The 17,696-nt window shown below is 37.0% G+C and overlaps 1 protein-coding gene across 3 annotated transcripts in view; it reads left to right on the forward strand.

Moving 5' to 3' along the window:
• fars2 (phenylalanyl-tRNA synthetase 2, mitochondrial) overlaps window positions 1-17,696 on the forward strand; it is a 192,858-nt gene that overhangs the window by 39,029 nt on the left and 136,133 nt on the right. The gene's annotated exons all lie outside the window — the stretch shown is intronic.

Here is a 17,696-nt window from a genome sequence, read left to right on the forward strand (position 1 = left end):
GTATCTTTCAACAGCACCACTGTTGTTTATTATACACGTGCTATATAGCCAATTGAAATGGTGTTAAGTTTATATCACATATTATTAAAACAAAAAAGCCACATTTTCAAAATTAGCATTTGGCTTTATGAATCCCAAAACTTTACTTTCCATTTAAAATTTTGTTTGATATACCCAATCGAGTCCATGTAATGCTAGACAAGAAATAATAGCCTTTTTTTGTGATTTACCTTGTGCTTATACTCTTCTTTCAAGGTGATGTTGCTTTTTTACCACTTCAAGCGTCTGGACTAAATACGTTTCCCCTTCATCTTAGAAAATGTCAGCTGATTAGATATTTACAGTACACAAATGCTTGCAGGTCTTTGTAACTGCAGAAACCAGCAGATAGTCAAGCTCTTGAGGAAGTGCAGAGAGTTTACAGCAGGTATTTTTATCCCATGTGATTGCTAATTGGATGCCTAGAATTTCCCTCTGCATCACTTGATTTATGACTTACTTTGCTCTTTGTCATCTTCTCATTTCACATGGTAGCAAGGTGTTACTTTTCATTGTGCATAGTACCCTTCACATCCTCGGATTATAAGGCCAGTTTAGGTTTAATTTAAGCATTTTATGCAATGCCGTTTGCTCTTTATCAATTTTCTCTTTATTTCTCATCACTATAGACTTGTGTACAACATTTGTTTAGAGATATTATCCCTCATTCTCACAAGGGTAAATACAACGTGATTTGTGCAAGGCTAGAATTAATCAAATGACCGTGATAGAAAAGCACAAAATAAATTTCAGTGCTGAACTGCCACAGTTTTAAAAATGTTCCTTCCTAGTGCTGATGAGTGCGCATGACTAATTGTTTTTGCACATTTATTGTTTAGTCGCCTCATCCTTCATACATGATGTTTCTGACAGAAGTACCACATCTGAACAATTTTGTCAATAATACACCTAGAAGAATGTAACTGAAAGGTTTGTTTACATATAGTGTGAGCCAAAAGAAACTAAATAATTCAGAAAAGATATCAGGAAAATTACAAAGTCTTTTTAATAACTGGTTATTAAATGAATGTGACATAGGAAATCATTACATATTTAAATACTGATGAAATATTTGTCATCCACAGAGTTGATGACTGGTTCACTGTAAAAGGCATATTATAGTAGCCACTGGTGGTGTCCATCAGTGACACAGGCCTTATGGGATTCTGTGCCATTCCTCATATAGGGTTTGCCTGTTCACTGGTCTCTGAGCCCTAGATGCCACTTATCATCCAACAAATGTTCAGTTGGGTTCAATTTTCTAAAATGTGGGAATGTATAGTATCAAAACTTTGTATGTTTGTATGTTATGGCAACATTCTGAATAACTGAAGTATTGAATAAATCTCCATAGTGTCTCATAGCAGAATGAGTACAGTCTAGCAGTGTAGTTCCCACTGACATCACTTCAAGATTATCAGGTGCCTGTCATGTTCCAGAAGTGACTAAAGCCCCTTACCAGTAAGTGATATACAACCAATTTAGGGAGTTGGTGCTTCCCTATAATCTCCTTCTAGGGAAAGATGTGGTGGCGTCCGGCCATCAGCTCAGTGGTGTGAGTCTTGCATGTTGGTTACAGTGCTTGATTTGTAGTACTGTATCTAAAGACACTTTAAATTGTGTTTAACTATGTACTATAGTCCTAAGGATTATAGCTAGTAACACTCACTGCTTCAGGTTTTTGCAGCTATTGTCAGGACATTAGCGTCTAACTTTTAAAAATGCACTCATTTACACCACCTGTAGGAAACTAATTCAGAGATAAATGTCCACAGGTGTAAAATGTTAATGTTTCTTAAATTAAAATAATTAAAATCAGCTTTACCACCAAGATGGGCATGTTCATCATTTTTGGCCCAAGAAACAGGGCAATTATGTAATTACTGTGTTGTTTTTAAGTTCATATGCTGTTTTGGATTTTTTGTCAGTTACTGTTAACGGAAAAGATTGAGATTAAAAGCCATTAACCTTCAGTATCAAAGATACTGAAATTTGATAAAATATTTAGAGTTGTTTAGTAAACTTCTGTTTTGTTTCATGATTTCTACACCCAGCTGTGCATAGATCTACATCATATTTCATTAAATCATACCCGGTATGAGGTCAAGGAAACAAGCTTAACTTAGAACACTATGTTTTATACTTAAATAATTTAAGATTTATTGGCTATGAACAAAATATTTTATGTAAGTAATATAAAGCAATAATAAGATAAGTCTCACTTTTATATTTATGTTATAGACAGTGTATTAAGGTAATCAGTTTAAACTTTAATGAAGAATTTTGCAAGTCATTATCAAAGAGGATAAAGATCATTAAAATATTTCTTTCTGGAATAGATAGTATAGTGCAACAAGGAAAAAAAAGCTTTGAAATATATATGTAAACTTATATTTATAAGTGTTACTGATAGAGCCCCAAGTTGTGTAGATAAACATTGATAAGCATATTGATACTGAATTTACTAGTGACTTTACAAACTGCACATGTTAATAAGCTGCATGATCTTTAACATATTGATAATGGATTTATTGGTGAATTTACACACCTATTTCTGAATAGGAATATGAACAGATTTTAGACAATCTGTATGTCTGTGAAGGGGAGGGTTAAGTCTAAAGGAGGAATTATGGACTGAATCCTTGAAGGTCAAAAACAAGGCACTGTCAAAGCTACTAGTCTCTTGACCTGTAAGCTGGTCAATATCTAGTTGGATGTGTTTTTTTTAATGTGCCCTATCAAGCCATCCTACCATCCTTCACACATCCTCTGGTAGACCTGGCAAAATCACTAAGAGCACTTCATTATGTTACTTCTGGTCATGCTCCTTGAACTACTCTTTTTTCCAGTCTGCTACTACCTTATCAGATGTGTGGTCAAGGGATTACCTGTAATTTTTGGGGGGTTTATCAGATGTTTGTCTGGCATTTTTCACAATCATTGTGCATAGAGCAGCTGTTCAAGTAAAATTCAGGATTGGTTGGCTCCCTGACAAGCTACAGTACATTCCAGCAACGGTTATTCTGTTGAGTAAGTCTAGAATAACAGTCACCTTTCCAAATTGTCGCAGTAACCTTGAGACATAACTATGTGTCCATATTGATGCAACAGAAAGATTACTCTGGTATATCTCATAAAGAAATGAGCAACAAAGGATGAATTAAACTATTGCTTAGATATGCATCTTTATATCTCACAAAACAGTGCTTGGTTTGATCGCTTTATACTTTTTTGAAGTAGGTAAGCATGAGAGTGACATAAATTGAGGAAATTAACACTTTAGTTTTATGATCTGCTGAAATCATTGTTTTTTTGGATTTTGGTGCAAGAAAGTGATGGATAAAAAGCTTTGTCTGGATTTGGACCTCAGACCATGAATGTAAAATGATTTATTCTTTCAACAGGGGAAATTATTTCCTTTTCTCTCCACGTGGACATTTAACAATTACATATAACCCAGAAGAGGCTGATTATTGAGAGATTTCACAAAGTGTAGCAGCCAGACTCTTCTGCATTGATAAAAACGAAATCTAAAACAAACAATATCTTGTTGGCTGTAAAGAATAAAATGCAGCACAGATGGCTTCATGCAATTGTTCTCTAAAACTGCCCTTACGCAGTTATTTTGTATGCTCTCTGTTGAAGACTGTTTAAAGCAATGGTAATGAGATGTCAAACCTGTACAGTGTGTTTAATTTCTTTTATTCTTTGTCATGCTGATGCAGCTGATTTTTCCTGTTCAGCAATGAGAGGATGTCAGCCAAATGCTTAGCAGTGTGTTCATATGTTGCTGAGTTTGTGCCAAAGAGAACTTTCTAAAAATAGCACGTTCACACCGGCAATCTTCTTTTCTTAGATCCTATTTGTTCTGAGTATAAGTCACCTATGGGTTCTATCAGTGCTAAATCAGCAGAGGTCAGAGTATTCCAGGTTAGGGTTTGGGAGATGTTACAGCTCAAAGCCTGAAATTATCTTAATTGAGGTTATTTTGTTGTGAAGTACAGGACATAAATTAGCCTTATAATTCTCAAAAACGGAAAGTCACCTACAGAGAAGCCTGAAAGGGCACTGCACATCAAGATTCATTTATTATCTAGACTTGCACCCTTGGATCAGGGTAGTCATGTGAAAAGAGCATCTGGCCTGAAGATGACACTCATCAGGCTCTTATGCTCCTTGATTGCTTGTGGAGTAAGATGAAACTTTTGTTGTAGCTTCCAAGCAGGAACCTGAAATGTGAAACTCACACAGATGATGTCATCTAGAGGTGAATCAAAATGCTGTGCACCCCTTTCCCCGGCATATGCAGCGGCCTCCAAATTTATTCACCCCCAAATGAAATAGAAACAATAAATATCAAATAAAAATAAAATTTACAGATTGAATGTTTTTTTTAATTAAAATATGTAAACGATTACTTACACCCCTTCTCTGAGATTACAATGACTAGATGGCTCCTGTATAGTGGGTCTGCCACACCCCAGGGGAGATCCATGAGCATTCCTCCATGTAGAGTTGCTTAATGTCCTTCAGACCAATTGGGTTCTGTTAATGAACTCATTTTATGTTAGAACCACAAATGTTCAATTCGACTCAGATCTAGAGATTGGAACGACCAGTTGAACATGTTTATTTTGTGAGCAGATGACCATTCCTTTGTCTTTTTGAATTTTTGGGTCATTGTCGGTCATTGGGAAATGTCGGTGTGTTGGAGGAGTATGTTTATGTGTGTCATTCCTCCCCTGTAATGATACAGTAGTCATTGCTACAGAGCTGACTTTTGGAACAATTGGTTATTGGGTGGCACTATTGGCACTATTGTGATGCAGCTATCTTCTGGACATTTACAGCTCGCTCTGTTCATAGGGTCTTTATCATTCATGTGAATAGATTGCTAGAAAATATTATGATTGATTGTATTACAAACAAGTGAAAATTTAGCAATGCAGATTTTCTGAATGTTGGCTAAACCTGTTGTGGTTTAAGCATTGAAGAGCGAGTCTGGATGTTATTTTTTGTTCATTATACAGAAAGTCGTTATACAGAAATTGAGGAAAAGGTATTGTCGTACATGAAAACAGCATTTTTCTTGTAAGAAAATTAAACGAGACTTATTGTTCTCTAACATGTACTCTAATAACACAAGATCTCAGCTCTTATTCGTTTCATTAGTCATGCTTGCATGGTGAAAATGAGTCATGCTGCAAGCTAATATTATGTTATTAGGCAGCACTCAGCATAGAGACAATGCATTTTTTACCCTTTTGTAAATTAAAACAAAAGAATTTACAAATACTAATCTGTCTGAATAATTTGCTTTGAACTGCAGATTCTATCCCTGGTGTGTCAGAAAGAAACAGTTTTCTTTTAGTAAAACGGTAAAATTCCTCCTAAATTTTCAAGTCTCACTTTTTTACTGTATTTGAATACGTTGATGCAGAGGTTACATGTACAGTATGTGACAGAAAACCTAGTAAGGGGCAGACAAAAACTCGGCAGTATAACCTGGTACTCACACGCTCTAGAGACTGCGACACAGGACTCATCCAGAATGCTGATCTTTGTAATCACAGCTGTAGAAACATTATGGAAAAACTTGCTTTTTGGAGTTGGTGACATTAATACTGTATGTTATAGTTGGAGACACTTCCAGTAAAGATTTGCTGTAGCTCCTTTTCAGTAAAGACCATGTTGGATTTTGAAGGGGTGCTACGGTATGTACAATGCTAACAATCTGATTTCTTTAGGGTTAGGTTCATGTTTTTGTCACCTCAAAAACATAGCATATTAAGATCAGAACACAAATTAACACCTCAGCCTTTGTTTAGATAGATAGATAATACCTTATTAATCCCGTAGGGAAATTGATGTGTTACAGACTATCACAAGTGCTCACTGGAACATGGTGAGATAAGGATCACTTGCCTACCTCTGTTCCTGGTGGGGCTTTGCCAGCTGTGAGTTTTGGATCACGGGTCTGGCTTTGGACCAGTTATCCCTATGCCACTGAAAACTATGCCACTTTACCACTGAAAAGCCAGGTTTTCAACAGTGGGCATCACTATCATTCCAGGAGAAATCAAGAAACATACACTGCAAGGGTTTACTTAGCAAAATGGAGATTTTAGACATGTTTTAATTCAATTTTTTTTTCAGCAGAGACGCTGGTTTATTTAGTAAGCAGATCATCAGGCTTTTGCTTTGTTTATTTTTTGTTTGAACATTTGGGTCTGTTTCACACGCTTTATGTGTGAAAGAAGTTAAATGTCTGAAAAAACTGCAAAGGAAAAGAAACTAATTTTGGTCTTGGGTGTTGAATATTTTGCATTTTCTTTCCATATCCCGAAGTTTTTCTTTCCCTTTATGCCCAGCATATGCCGCCAGTTTGGGATGTGCATTAGGAATTCCCTTCGGCTCATCGGTATGACCCATACAACAACCTTTGAAACTTGATGAAAACACACTGATGTCAGTGTGGTCAGATCACCTGTATCTTCATTTAGGATACACGTGTCCATGCCACACAGTGGACACTGACTGCCACAGACCGGCATGGACTTGACTATCACAAGTGCTCACTGGAACATGGTGAGATAAGGATCACTTGCCTGCCTCTGTTCCTGGTGGGGCTTTGCCAGCTGTGAGTTTTGGATCACGGGTCTGGCTTTGGACCAGTTATCCCTATGCTCTATGTGCTGTCTTGGGCAAAGGCTTGGTGAGGAAGTCACTTAAGAGCCCCCCCGCATTACACGTTTAAGACTTGAAAACTGTTTCTTAACATTATGAGAAATCATCAGCCCTGTGGACCAGACGCAGGACATCTTAGTGTTTTAAATATTTCAGAGCTCCATTTTTTTACATTTCTATCTTCTGATCTTCTGATTTTAAACCCCATTATATTTTGTTTTTGTGTTTCATGGAATTGACTAGCTAAAGCAAGCTGTGAAAACACAGCATTTCAAGCAGAAGAATGAATGACAGCATAGCTTTACATTATGCCCCTTACCTTTTCTGGGTATTTAATTATATTCAAACGAAGTATAGCTGCATGAATCGTTTTTAATAAATATCAGCCCTACAGTGTCGTGTATCACTGTTTCTTATCACTGCAGGGATTTCAACCTTTAGGACAGTATCCTTTCCCCTCTATTTCACATCCCCAAATAAAGAAGCACTCAGTTCAAACAGGTTTAGACAGATTCATCTATTCTATTGATTCCTGCTTACCCAGCCTGCATTCTCAAGGGTCAAGAAATGAACTGCTGACTGAAAGCAATCAGCAACTGCTCCAGTCAACCCAATTACTTCTTCCAGCTTCCCAGTAGATGACAGCTGAAAATTGTGGAATAAGTTTTTTTCTAAATATCAGGCATTATACACAGTAGGCAGTGATGTATGCTGCATGAAAGAACTGCATATATAGGAAGACATTTTGTAATTTCTTACAGCCCCAGTCTCCTTACTCGTTTTTTTAATTCCTTAGTTAAGAGTTCGCGTTTATATATTACAATTTTCAATTATGAAAATTTAAAGTAGTTTTCACAAGACTACTCAAGTAAACAAACATAAAAAGTTGCCTTTCAGCCTTTGAAATGATTGTCAAGACACCAAGATTTAGGAAATGTATGCTTTAGCATTTTATTGGCATTTCTGTTAATGTAACGCCACTTCATAACTTCACACTTTTGCATCACATTCAAAAATAGTAGAGGAAGCACAAAGTTTCTAAAATTGGATTCGTATCTGTCTTGTTCTACTTTTTTTTCAGAGCCAAGTCTGGAATTAAATTCTATTTAAGGTTTTCTGTTATCTTGTATATTTTGTTGCATTCAGACTATAAAGATTGTAAATGTTTTTCTCTCCGAGACCTGTTCCCCAAACCAATCTGTCCTTTATTGTGGAAACTTGTTTCTTGTATCTGCTGAAGTAACAGACTACAATGTTTGTCTTCTTTTTAAAGATCTTTTGATAAGATTAACAATTTGAGAATAACCTTGAAATTATCCAGCTTCTTCTTTTCACTAAGAGTAGAACAGAAGAGGATTGTAAGACACCACAGAGACCTGTAAGCCTGTAGATGTCTTACAATTTTTTATTTCACAGATGTGTTTCTCTTCTTTGCTGCTTGTTACATCTACAGTATATTGACCTAGTTGTGCTTTCCTTACTTTCCTATCTGCTGGAAAATGTCACAGCCTGAAATACTAAAAAAAGTGAATGAGTTTAAGATGCTTAAACCTTCCCATTGCATGTGCCAGTGAAAGGATGGTGTAGTACAGTCTAGTCTTGTTGTAGTCTACAGTAGTCAGCCATCTTAGTAAATAAGGCTGGCAGAGGCTTTGGACTGCCTGTCTTTGGCCATGATCATGACCAAGATATCCTGTAATTATCGAGTCTGTAGCATTATATGAATAACTCTACATCTACAAGTAGAAATTTAGAAGAACATTTCTGTTTCATTGAGTTATTTACCTCGTTTCTTTATGCTCAAGTTAACCCCAGTGACACTGATGACAGTCTAGTGGAATAAAATGTTTGAGGACAGAGGAAACAGAAAGGTTGGTGCCTAGATATATGATTCAGGGAGCAATGAGAGAGGGTCTACAGCTCGGGAGAGCAATCCTGGTCGTGAAGAGCCAGTGGTTGTGTGAGGTTTCTAGATCTCTTCCGAGGAGCAGCCCCTACAGATCTGAGAGGAGTTGTTGCATTGACCCTAAGAAGCCAATAATGAAGAGACGCTGGCCGTGCAGGACCAGGATTGTCTATCCCTGGCCTACAACATGTGAAGCCTGGAAAAAGGCAACAGGAGGGCAGAAGACACTGATTGTAAAGTGGGTGTTAAAGTAGGTTGGTGACTTACTAAAGTGGGTGGACAGAGAGCAGGAGTGGGCACTGAGACATAGTGGGAGTCAACACCTGATTCTCTTGTGGGTTTTACAAGCCCCCTCTCTGATACCTCTCAAGTTATGTAGATGTGTGGGAGATGTCAAGATGTAGTAAAACTGCTGAGCCATATGCCAACTGCTACCTTTCTGCCCACATGTTCAGGTTTGTGTTATTTGTGTTTAACATTGTGAGAAATTACCTGTGCAGCAGACAATATTAGTTTATACAAATTACCGACCCAGCAAGTATCAGCACCCACAGCATGCAACCATTTCTTTTAGTGCAAATCTGGTTTTCTCGGTTTACTTATTTAATTAATAAGGCTCTTTTTTAAAAGTTTAATAATTAAAACCGTGCAGAAGGGTTTCTTTTTTTCTGTTTTTTTATTAATAATTCATCCGATTCAAAATTAACAGGGGTTTTAGAAAATTGATTCTGCAAGTAATGTAACAAATTATATTACAATGAACAGTGCAGCTTACATTGCATGCTTATAGGACTCAAAGGAGTCAGATCAAAAGCAGAAAGATACTCAACAAAATCTGAAATGGGGAAAGATGGATGAAGAGCAGCCAGCAGAGAGAAGGTGGGAAATCATTGATCTACTTATTTTTAGTCATTGTCAAATATATTCATACTCTTAACATTGTGCAGATTTGCTACATCAATGGACTTCTCATGTAGAATTTCTTATATGTCAGTGCCTCCATAAAAACCTGTGTTACATAAATAGATTATGCTTAGTAACTGGCAACTAGTGTTACTTCATAATCATGATACAGTAAGTAGACTTGGTTTAAAAAAACACTTGAATTGCAGGCAGTTTTGGAGGCTTCTAAATCATAGTCCATTATGATGAAATATTGTGATATAAAGTAATTGTGTCTTCAATAACATGCAAACCATGAGGTCACTGTTATATTTTACTGTTGTAAAATAATCTGGCAGTTAGGTTTCCATAAAATTAATGTTAGCTGTAAATAATCAGTGACTTTTAATCCATTTCTAATCATATCCAATTCATTTGAGCCTCAGAACTGGAATAATTTTTTAAGAGTTTTAAAAGTGGTCAAAGAAAAATGAAGCCTAATACAGCAGTATATTGATATGCTTCAGTTTCATTGGCTGCCAGGTATCCTATCAGAAAATATAACTTAAATTAAAAGTGTATGTGAGCATTGGGCAGTGATACCACTGTAGATTGTTTTAGCTGATTAATAGTACTCTGACAGACTGCATGCAAACTTTACCATTCACCTAGTACTGTATATACTATATGACTTATAAGGGATGAGCGTGAAATTAATACTTGCGACTATAGAAGAGGTTGAGAGAGAACACAAGCATTCCCCAATTTTGATGTCAGATTTCTCAGCATAAATTATGTGATAGGTGACAAGCCAATACTGATCTTAAAAATGTTATTGCAGATGGGATATTTTAACAGGTGCAGTACAAGAGTGAATTTCCTTAAAAACATCAAGATACGCATTACCGCAAAATCATCTGTGGGCATCTTGCTGTTTGGAAAACTTTGCTATACCCTTTTCATTTTGTTTTCCTATCTCTTGTAACATTTTTATGTTCAAAATGCTGAATTTTGCACACAGCTGCTATCTAAAGCTAGTTAAAATTATCGCTGCTACCCTGTTCCTGTCTCCAAGAATTGGGATGTCATTTTCTAGGTCAATTCTAAGTCATCGTTTATGTCATCTGTTATGTCATTTGTCATGTGAGGACAACATGCAAATATTTCATTCTACACAGGAACATGCGACATTAAACTTGAACTTGATTTTTTAGTTTAGTAAGAACCCCCAGAGGGCAGCAAAGACTAGCGGAAATATTTGTTATTCACTCCGGCACCCTCGCGTCACTGTATTGAATAAAGTGGTTAGAAAATGGATGGATGGACAGTGTTCTCTGTCACACTAAGATTTCCTTATGAGTGTTGTAATTGTTACGAAAAATCACAAGTCTTGAATCCTAATGCGCTTATACCTGAAAATTTGGGGAGTTTAACACCTTACACCGCTTTTCAGCAAAGGAATGCTTCCAGATTCGTAATAAGATGGCTGTCGAGCTTCTTTCTTGGTTCATAATCTTTCGGCAATATTTTAATTGCACTTGTCCCAGGATCTATACAAAGTTTGATTTTCATTCGCAAGGCAGGTGGTGATGGAAGAAGTTTAAATTTGAGAATTGTTCAAAGCTTCCACTGATGTGAAACCCTTGTCATTCAAAAAACGCATATTTTGCTTCCCATGTGAGTGTTACCAGTCTTTACTAAGTATAACAGGGCAGCTGTCACTCTGAGCGGTCCTTTTCAGGTCAGGTGTCTGCAGTGTAGCTTTGAAAGGATTGAAAAAGAAATAGGTGTAGGCATTTGCATGCATGTTAAGCGCACACATTTGCAATAGAGCATTCTACCCTTTCCTTGGCAGCTGACTTCATTTCCATTGAGCCTCGCAAATGAAGTAACACGGAGACCGTCTGTAAGTCTGCCGTTGCTAATGAGAGCTCACCTCAGGAGCCATCACTCTTTCTTCTCCCGAGCTGGAGTCTAGACGCAGACTGAAACCCTTTTTTTTTCCCAAGCTGGTCATCCAAGCCTCTTCATTCGCCCAAGGGAGTATCTGGTTCCTCACGGAGTCTTTCCATCATATAGAATTTCACCAACTCTGCCTGCCAATTAGTCATTCTGACCAGCTGTGCTTCATTCTGCAGGTTCTCCCAATGAACAGCAGACACTCAGCCACCACTGGGTCTGCGTTTTGAGCCAAGATGGTGGCTTTCTCACAATTGCCTTTAATTGAACCACCTCCCTGAATCAAAGTAAACCATCAGTTTGAATCTTCACTGCACAGTTGTTGACTCAATAGAATCCAGTAAATAAAACTCACTATACTGTGCCTTCAGTTCTTGGTTTGGGCTAGCATGTGTCAGATAACATATAGTTTCATGCAGAATACTGCATGCAGGTAGCAGAAACATAAACTATAATATACAATGAGAAATAATGAGCCTGAAGAGCATTAGCTATGAAAAAAGACTGTAGTATCTATAGGGCTATGGAAAATGATTCCTTACAGTAATGATGTCCTTACAGTAATGTCCCATTTTGTTGGATTATGTAATATATACATACATGTTTTAAGATGAATATATTTTTATCAACAAGTGATTAGTCGCTTTTATGGGTAAAAGAAGTTAGATGTCAGTAAAAAATATTAAGAGAAAAAAAATGTGCGCAAAATTACTTTGAAAAGTCACACAATTCGGTTTTTATGTGTGCAATAATAGTGATTCACGTGGTTTCAGATTAAATCTAAGATACCTCTGTAAGGCAGTGAATGTTAAGTAAAGATTCAACCAAGAAAAAAAAAATGTATACATCATTTATAATTCAATAAAATGGGAGATGATTGTTCCATTTTGTTAACTCATTCACTTGGGTGAATAATTTCGCTAGTTAGTGTATGTTAGTGCACATCATTTATATCTTCTAAACAGCGTGTGAAAGCAATAATAAAGACTGCTTTGGAATTAATCCAATGAAGAGCAACCAGACCCATTCTCAGGGCTAAAAGGAATGTCCTACACTCGCAGGTTAAATTTCTTAAATATTTTAAGTCTTGATCGGAGTGGCATGGTGGCACAGTGATCAACATTACTGCCTTGTAGTGCTGGTGCCCTAGGGAGCTATCTACCTGAAGTGTGCATGGTCTCCCTTAGTTTGCTTGGGTTTCCCCCGGGTGCTCTGGTTTCCTACCACAGTCCAAAATCATGCTGGTAGGTTAATTGGCTTCTATAAAATTCCCCCTAGTTTGAATGTGTGCCTGTTTGTGTCGGTACCTGTGTGTGTCCTGTGATGGGCTGTAGCCAGTGCTTCTCAGAAAAGGCCGTGTGTCACTGTGACCATGAATCGGATAACCGGCAATTGAAAATATGAAGTGATGATGAAATCTTAATCGGACAAAGACTGCGAGGTACCCTTATTCAACATGTTTTCAGGAGTTTAAAGCATATTTATTTTCCTGAAAGGCAATGATGACTTTAACTCCACAGATTTCTTCAGAATCAACAGTGAAACTAGAACTGGAAAGGACAGGGAACAGCAGTTAAAACACAGACTAGGGGACATTCAGGGGACTCAATTGATTATGGGTGTCTGCAACTGGATACCCAGCCACGTTGTTGAAACTGATACCTTGGCCTCTTTCCAGACACGATTGGATGACATGCTTGGATCAGTTATCTGTTATCGTCCAAACATCTAGAAGAGCCTCATGACCTTCTCTTGTAACCTTTCTTATGTTCATAATCCACTTCTAGGTCCGTTATAATATTTTCCTTGCCTCTTTCCCAGATGGATTATTATGTGAGATCCTTGGAAACGTGTCTCGATAGTATTCAAATCAATACAATAATGAATACAATACACAAACTTTCATTCATTTTCAGTCTACAGGTCAGCTGTGGGTGTGTGTACACAGAAGAAGAACTTCATGAACAGTCTGCGTTATGAACTGTCTTTTTCCAAGAGAAGAATACATATTTGATCAAATCCAACTGAGGTTTAGTGTTAGTCTGAGATAAATAAAGCAAAAACCTTGCCAATAGATCTTGCTTCTTCCTTGTGCACTTTGAAACATACGAAATTGGCAAGTTAATTACAATGGAAAAAATCATTCAGGGATGAGATTAAACATTTGCATTGTTATTGAATGTCTGTTGCAGGGCCACATTTTCTAAAATTACACAAAGAGAAACCATATAAGCAGCTGGCGAATAAGAGTTTATGGTTTTAATTACATATATACATTATGACTTTGTACATTTTTATTTAAAATAGTTATCTAAAATATTCAGTATTAAAAATTGAATATTCTTTAAGTTGCCAGGGTAGCTCTACAATGCAGTGTTTTCATACGATACACATTGTATTTTTATCATTCAGCAATCACTGTGTAAGTCCCTCCTAATAGCTATGTTGCCAGACAACTTTTCCTCTGATTTCAAAAGCAAAATACAGGTTTCACCTTCATCCATATGTCCTCTTGAACAGTGAGGGATAAAGATTGTGTGTGTTCTGTAATTTTCCAGCTTGACCTGATCTGCTGTATAACCTGCAGTGGTCCTGAGCTCAAGAGAACAGCTCCTGGCTAACATGCCTCTTCTATAATATAATAATGATGAATCAAGCAGCCTAGCCTATCTCTGTCATAAAACCTTGGAGAATACTTACCCATCTCTCTGCACTTTCATGTTGCATAGTATCCCTCAATATCCACCCATTTTCTTACCGCTTCTTCCAATTCAGGGTAGTGAGGGAGCTGGAGCCTGTCCCAGCAAGTAAGTGGCACAGGGTAGGGTACACCCCAGTCAGTACGCCTGTTCATCTCAGGATGTCCATCACAGACACAAACACACACCCTCTCACATCTAAGGCCAGTTTTTCCAGGAGCCAATTAACCTACCAGTTTGTCTTTGAGCTGTGGGAAGAAACCCACACAACCTCCACACAGATAGCCTCTCAAGTCTGGCATTGAACCCAGGGCCCCAGCGCTGTGAGGCACCAATGTTAACAACTGTACCACCGCCCGTCTCTAAACAAGGCACTCACAAATCATCACGCAACCTGTGGATCTGCCAAACCTCCAGATTTACACAAAACTGAAACGAGGAAGTCTGCATGAGTCTCCTGGAACACCTTGCAAAGAGGAGAGAAACGTGTTTCTAATGTATCATTTTCACTTTAACTGTACATCTAAGAAATGCACTCTGCAAAGTTCTGCATACCAGGGCTCCCATTTTTGTATTTCCAGAGACCCACCTTTGCTGAGTAAAAGATGGGTGTTTCAAGACAGGTGACAAGGTGGATAACAAAAATGTAGATGGGGTTGCAAGGATAAAAAAAAATAGTGAAATACCTTTGCATTTAAGTTGTGTAGTGCAGGTGATCTTGTATTATATTAAAAACAAGTGCGTCAAAGACTAATCCAGCAGTGATAAGCAAGGCAGACTCTGAAATGTGAGGGAGACTTAGTTTGTTTACTGTAGTGTAAATGCATAGTTATAATAAATGACTTCAATGTATGCAATATACAGTATCACTACATGTGAATGTTTATAAACAAGAGGGGTCCATCCAGCCAGTCTAGGTCATTTTCTTCTTTACTAACTAATTAATCCAAATATTTCATCCAGCTGTTTCCTGTAAGAAGACGAGGTATCAGCTTCAACAACATGGCTGGGTAGCTTGTTTTAGCACCCTGTGTACAGAAGGGCCTCCTGTTCTCAGTTGTAAATGCACTTCCCCGTATTTTCCACTTGTGTCCTCTGGTTCGTATTTCAGTGTTAATTTTGAAGAGGACCTTTGGGTTGACTTTGTATGCTTGCGGATTTGGATTATTTGAATCAGGTCCATGGGGAGTGTTCTCTCTTTAGGACTTAAATGAATCAGTTTTTTCAGGCTGTCAGAATACAGCTACAGTAGATACAAGGGTTGTATGTAATTGTTCTCTGCTGATTTTTGAGCAGCATATTTTTTTATGTTGTGTGAGCAAAAAATACTAATGCATTGTGCTATTTCAGCATAACAACCCTTTATATAAATTATATATCTGTAAATATATTCTGTATGTATATCCTACCTGTATATAAATACTATATGCCTATTGTTTCTGTATAATTTATAATAGGTGTTTATGTTAGCACACATTTCATCTAAGTGTTCCTTATAAGTAACCTCTTCAAGGACATTCTTTCCCATTTTATATTTAGAGTTTATGGTTTTGCTACTTTCATGCAACACCCTGTATTGTATACATGCAATTCTGCCTTCCACGTGTTTGTCCAAACCAAGAACTGAAGATACCGTAGAATAAATGTTTTCTTTTTACTGGATTAACCTGAATCACTACCACCCTAAATCTTCAATCTTCAAGGAACGTCATAATATCTAAATATTACAATGTCATATGATCTGTTTTAGTTGGTATTGTAGCTTTTTCTAAGTAATCTAATCTAACAACAAGTTAGTCAAGACAGATCAATGTTTTCTAAATATTTGTTAACTATCCCATACAGTGTTATTGCCAAATGCTGTAGATGATCCTCAAGTCCAGGCTAATTCTAATTATTGTTTCTATTACCTTGCATGTCATAGAAGAAATATCTGCTGATGTACACTGTAACTACTTGATTAGGCTTTGATGCCCTTTTTATGAATAGGTACTGTATTAGGAATGTGCTTCCCAGCGGGCATTGCCACTGTTTCTACAGTGTTTTTTTTTTAACAACTTAGCTCATTATTTTCTAAATTCAAATTTAATTAAAAAAACAAAGAGCTCAATTTGGAAAAATCCAATATTAAGAATGAATAATAATTTGCCATTACGTTTCTACAGGTTTCTTAATTTAACCACAAATGAGAAACTATTTTTATATTGCAGTTTAGCTAGGGTTCTAATGATGTATTCGTTTGTAAAATGTGTGCTCAGTTATGATTCTTTTATTTTGACTGTAATTCATTATTTTGAAATTTAATTTGAATCCCAAAACCGTCTTACTACACAGAGCTCCTCTTGCACTGGCACTGCTGAATTGTTTATAATGCATTTTAATATAGTTTTACCAAGAATTACAAGGGTACTTGTACTGTAAATACAAGCAAAGCAGAAGAGGGTTTTCTGGTACAGTAGATTTGCCATCTATTTTTATAGATGCTCACACCTGAAGAAGCATTTTATAGATGCTCACACCTGAAGAAGGCTCCACGGCCGAAACGTTGTTTTCTCTTTCTTCTTTTTTTCAGCATGGAATAAACCTATTACTTGTTCCTTTGCAGCCTACGCATGCTGACGCAGCTACCCACCTGAACTACTACCATCTATTTTTATGTTTACTTCAAGATTTATTTTCCTATTCGTTTCTTTATTTTATTTGTTAATCATTTGTGCTTAAAGTGATTCTATGTTATTTTTCGGATTTTCTCTTTCAGATGTTTTTATTTGGCAGTAAGTAACTCCTATTTTACTCAAAGTAACACCTTGTGCAATGTGAGGTTTTAATTATGTATTTAAATAACAATAAGTGGAGATGATTTGTGAGAATTCGTCAGGAAACAAATGGTCACAGGCATTTGTTTAGTAGAAACTTCCATTTTATGTGCTCCTTATTTGTTGTGGCGCAGAAAGAAAAGCAAAAGACCTTTTAATGATCATCCTTGGAGAGTAGTATGAACATGTTGTTTTTTATACTTTTGTTTTCAGCGTGTAGCTACTGCAGTGGAACATTATTTCAGTTTCCAGCAAGGTAATTGCCGTGATTTCTAGGTCCCTGGAACAAGCTATCGTGAAAAACTGAGATCTCTTATATTCTAAGTGACAGGTTGATGATAAGGCCTGCAGATAAACAGTGGACCTTTTGTACTGCCCGCAGTTCTGATTTAGAAGCACACCACTTTGTTTTGAGCTGCTTAAGAATATTATTTAAAAATGACTTTGTTTGGCATTTTTTCCATTAACAATTGACTTTTATTTTTTTCTCCCCTCTCTTTATGTAATCCCAAGTTCCACAAATAAAAGAAGAAAAGATGAAATTTGGAAGTCACCCTTTCTTAGAGTTAGTGGTGTCCTTGGTAAAATGTACTCTCATGCTGAAAGCACCTCTTTCAACCTTCATAATAAAAGCCTTTGTAGCTTATGGTTTTGCTGACTGGCAAGGTTATGAGGGGCAGGGTCGCTGGGTAAACTAATGGGTTACAT

Source organism: Lepisosteus platostomus, chromosome 8, assembly GCF_059453375.1.
Source record: "Lepisosteus platostomus isolate fLepPlt1 chromosome 8, fLepPlt1.hap1, whole genome shotgun sequence".
In the NCBI taxonomy this organism is placed as follows: Eukaryota; Metazoa; Chordata; class Actinopteri; order Semionotiformes; family Lepisosteidae; genus Lepisosteus; species Lepisosteus platostomus.